This window comes from Tachysurus fulvidraco, chromosome 25 (assembly GCF_022655615.1).
Source record: "Tachysurus fulvidraco isolate hzauxx_2018 chromosome 25, HZAU_PFXX_2.0, whole genome shotgun sequence".
Taxonomy (NCBI): domain Eukaryota; kingdom Metazoa; phylum Chordata; class Actinopteri; order Siluriformes; family Bagridae; genus Tachysurus; species Tachysurus fulvidraco.
The window spans coordinates 16,384,247-16,389,246 of record NC_062542.1 but is presented as its reverse complement, the minus strand read 5'-3'; the positions used below and the strand labels follow the sequence as shown (position 1 = coordinate 16,389,246).

The following is a 5,000-nucleotide window of genomic DNA, read 5'->3' as shown; positions in this document are numbered from 1 at the left end:
AGTAGAGAGATGGATGGGTAGATGGATAGAGGGATGAGGATGAGTAGTGAGATGTAGCTAGTCATGTAGCTCCTGTAGATAACACCAGGTGCTGTAAGCTAATTGTTCACATTTAGATGCTTAAATGACAACCTTCAGTTCCAACTCCTTTAATAACTAGCCGGCGCTAATTAGATTAGATTTAGAGAATGTGATTGATTTGTAATGGTGAAAGTCCACATGGTGAAAGTCCACATGGTGAAAGTCCACATGGTGAAAGTCCACATGGTGAAAGTCCACATGGTGACCACACGGTGACGAGTCAGTGCATCTGGATGTGTTATAACATGTAAAGATGTTCTTTATGAACACACAGGATTCATCACCTCCTTTTTCAGCTCTGACAGCTGCTGCTTGGTCTCACGCAGACGCTTCCTGTGTGTCTACAAACAGAAAAGCAAAAAGGAAACAAAACATTTCATTTAACAATAATAATAATAATAATAATAATAATAATAATAATAATAATAATAATAACAACAAGGGCAATAATAATCATAATAATAATACTGATAATAATAATAATAATAATAATAATAATAAAACAACAACAACAATTATAATAATAACAATAATAATAACAACAATAATAAAAATATAATAAAATGTTAATAATAATAATTATTATAATAATATTTTTTTCTTATAATAATAATAATAATAACAAACAACAACAACAAACAACAACAACAACAATAATAATAAAAAATATAATAATATTTAATAATGTTAAAAATATTAATTATTATAATAATAACAATAATAATAATAAAAAAAATAATAAAAATAATAAAAATTATAATTATAATTATTATAAAAAGAATTATTATTATTTTCTTGTAATAATAATAATAATAATAATAAGGACAATAATAATAATAATAATGATAATAATAACAATAATAATAATACCAACAACAACAACAACAATAATAATAATAACAACAATAATAAAAAATAGAATAATGATAATATTGTTAATAATAATAGTTATTATAATAATAATTATTCTTTTTTATAATATTATTATTATTATTATTATTATTAATGATAATAATAATAATAATAATAATAATAATAATAATAATAATAATAATAATAATAATAATAATAATAAAAGACTTGAGTGTGCCTCAGGTCTGCTTTGGGAGCCGTTACTGAACGCCTCGAGCCTCTATATTTTACACCCTGTGTTCATTTCTTCTTTTCATCATTTCCTTGAGAGTCACTTTCTTTAAACCACAGAAAAAAGAGAAAGAACCGTTTGCACGGACGTTGCCTCGAATAATCGGCTAAAATTCAGAAAAATGTCTGTGGTGCTCAGCGCACGTGGAGCCTTATGGAAAGTGAGAGGTCGTTTGTAACTGTCCGCAGGATTGATGGAGTTAAGATAGCTTCTCGCCCTTCACCCCGCACTCATGAAGAACGGTTTCGAATGACAGAGCAGCGTCACGCCGGACCGTTTCTGCCACTTTCTTTCCTCTCGTTCCTGCTCGGGGCCACACAAAAGCCCCGTCCAGATTTAATTACCCCTGCTTTCTCCTTCATTAAAGCCTAACCTGTCATCCAATACCACGCGCCAAAGTCTGCAATTTGCGCTAATTCCTGGCGTTTCTGTCTGCTTTTGGCCGCCCGCTCAGAGCTATATTCAGAGAATAATTGCTTTTGTGGCCTATGCAAACACGGTCAGGATCAATCGTAAACCGGACTTAAATGTTTTTGTATCGGCCATCTGTCTGGAGCCGATGCCTTCACCGCTGAGGCTAAGCAGCGAGGGCGTGCGGCCTGCGCGTCACCTCAAACACACGCTCCTGTTCAGACCGGATCACGCAATTTAATAACGGTTTCTTTTTTTTTTAAAGCTGTAAAATTCATCTATATCAATCTAAAGCGGCTTAGAATAAAATTCGCTTTAAAGATGTTTTCACATCCGCACTAATTGTCAAAAACAACGGATTTTGTTCACGACATGTTTTAGCTCGGTCCGGCGTTGTACAAAATATTACACGATTTACACAAATCTTTATTTCTCATTAACGAACGTTTAATCGTGTCGGCGTCCGTGAGGTGGAGAGAGAGAGCGAGGAACTCGTGGGTTTGAACAGAAGACCGGGGTTAAGATGTGATACGGGGACGAAGTGAAAAAGAAGAAAAAAAAAGGTTTCATAAACCTCAAGACATTATTTTAAATCGCGTTCGACTTGTCAGTCAAACAGAAGCGGAGCAATTTACCCTAAATATATTCACCTGTGTGTTCCTACCTTTACATACAGTCAGCTTTAGATTAGTTATTATATTATTATTAGCATTCTAATTATTCTAATTATTTCCTTAAAGCGTGGGGGGGGGGGCAGTGGCTTAGTGGTTAGCACGTTCGCCTCACACCTCCAGGGTTAGGGGTTCGATTCCCGCCTCCGCCTTGTGTGTGTGTAGTTTGCATGTTCTCCCCGTGCCTCGGGAGTTTCCTCCGGGTACTCCGGTTTCCTCCCCCGGTCCAAAGACATGCATGGTAGGTTGATTGGCATCTCTGGAAAATTGTCCATAGTGTGTGTGAGTGTGTGAGTGAATGAGAGTGTGTGTGTGTGTGTGTGTGTGTGTGTGCCCTGTGATGGGTTGGCACTCCGTCCAGGGTGTATCCTGCCTCGATGCCCGATGACGCCTGAGATAGGCACAGGCTCCCCGTGACCCGAGAAGTTCGGATAAGCGGTAGAGAATGAATGAATGAATGAATGAATTTCCTTAAAGCTAAAATATATATATACACGTAATGAAGAAATGAGGACAAATCCCGCGTTCAGAATGTGCTGGAGAAATGTATGTACACACAGTCACAAAGTTTACCTGGAGTTTAAACGTATTTATATAAAGACTCGCAGGACGTAATCCACATGTCAGCACATGACACATTAGAGCTGTGCATAATGTGGCTCATGGCAAAAAAAAACAAAACAAAAGGCAGGTAAAATATTTGCGTGTATGCAGAAGCTCTTGAGAGACGTGTATCATATCAGCGCTGCATAATTCCATTGTGTTTGTACATTTCACGCATGCATAATATATTGCATTACACCCGAACCGGAGCGCGTTTAACAGGCCGCATCGTAGTGTCGTCTCACAAAGCTGACATCTGATGCGTGCTGCTGCGCGGCTCCTGACACCAGGAGCGACTCGCGGGGCCCAAACACGCCGCGGTGCGAAAGCATCTGCTCGAGGAACGATAAAAACAAAGCGGCTTTTAGAGCCCGTTAATAAGCGGAGATGGTAGCGCTCGGGTCGGGTCGCCGTTACGCACCTCGGTGCCAACTTTGTGTTTACAGACGCGTGAGTTAAATGTCAAAGCAGAGCAGATGGTTTAGAGCTGGATATAAGTAACTACAGGAGATAGAAAGAGGAGGTTTCTGTGTTTTACGCTTTAATAACTTATAATGACTCACATTTATGTCAGGAAACTGTAACTTTGTGGACATTCACACAAAGCACAGCAGCTACGGACGAAACTAACAGATCTTACGGCCCTGAACTGATTATTTTCCTGTAACTGTGTGTCCAGAAGTGACACAACAATTTATTTGTTTTAGTTTCAAACATCATCATTTTTATCCATTTCTAGTTAGATTTAATGCTGTGGAACGTCTATGAACCCAGTCATCACCTCTTCTCACTTCTCATGGGGAAGTCGTGGCCTAATGGTTAGAGAGTCTGACTCCTAACCCTAACCCAAAGGTTGTGGGTTCGAGTCTCGGGCCGGCAATACCACGACTGAGGTGCCCTTGAGCAAGGCACCGAACGCCCCAACTGCTCCCCGGGAGCTGCAGCATAAATGGCTGCCCACTGCTCCGGGTGTGTGTTCATGGTGTGTGTGTTCACTGCTGTGTGAGTGTGTGTGTGTTCACTGCTGTGTGTGTGCACTTTGGATGGGTCAAATGCAGAGAACGAATTCTGAGTCTGGGTCACCGTACTTAGCCGTACGTCACGACACTGTCACTTCACCCTACAGTAGCTCTGTCTCTTTTCTCTCTCTTTTTATTTAAAGAAGCATAAACACTGACACTGGAGACTCCTTCCATCGTGGTACCTTAAGTGTGAATGAGTTGTCGCTATAGAAACGATAACGATGACGCCGTCTGACTATTCTCTCCGCTGATGATCCAGGATTCAGAGTGAAGTGATCCGGTGCAGAATAAAGTAAATCTGGACCAGGTTTCTAATCTGTACTCGTCAGGGTCTGTTTTCAGCTGGTGACAGGATGCAGACTTTGTTGATTATTTACCCGGCGAGAGATTCGAGTGTCACGAACAGCTCGACGAGTCGCAGCGCGACCGGCTTCCGTCACTCCGTAACTTTCAGATCGGGGGAGAATTACGGACAGGAACGGAGAAGGAGGTATTTTTAAAAATCAATGGCTGCGTTCGCGTCTCCCGTGTGCGTCTCCGCCCGCTTCAAACGCTGACAGAGAGAATCCCACCTGACGTGCAGTCGCTCCGTAAAGAGAACAGAGAGAAGAGAGGGAATGAGTGTGATATGAAACCAGCCAACAAACAAATCGAGCGACTGTCAAACGCATCCAGTATTGATGGCAGGGGAAAAAAACAAGGCCTTTATCATGAGCTCGCTGTGAGATATCGGAGTGTAGCGACAGTTAGACTGCAGAGATTCAGTGTGTGTGTGTGTGTGTGTGTGTGTGTGTGTGTGTGTGTGTGTGTGTGTGTGTGTGTGTGTGTGATAAGTGCAAAGTCATCACACACACAACTATATCTTCTCATTCAGGCCACTAAGACAGGTGCAGGGAATTGTGGGTAGTGGATTCATCATGGCCGCCGTATCTCTCTGTTCTCTCCATTCAGGCAGGATGAAGGAAGGAGGAAAAATTAAATAAAGAAAGAAAGGATTAATTGAAGGAGGGAAGGATGGAGAGAGAGAGAAACAGAGAGAGAGAGAGAGAGAGAGAGAGAGAGAGAGTT

General features: G+C 40.7%; 1 protein-coding gene across 2 annotated transcripts in view; it reads right to left on the bottom strand.

The window, feature by feature from the left end:
• The window catches only part of LOC113660230 (plectin-like), a 59,066-nt gene extending 54,102 nt beyond the window's left edge, over positions 1–4,964 (bottom strand). For both annotated transcript variants that reach the window (XM_047808362.1, XM_047808363.1), the window contains exons 1-2: positions 4,115–4,964; positions 366–422 (exon numbers count right to left, since the gene is read on the bottom strand). The gene's annotated coding sequence lies outside the window, so the exon portion shown is untranslated. The remainder of the gene's footprint in view (positions 1–365; positions 423–4,114) is intronic.
• Positions 4,965–5,000: the final 36 nt, after the last annotated feature.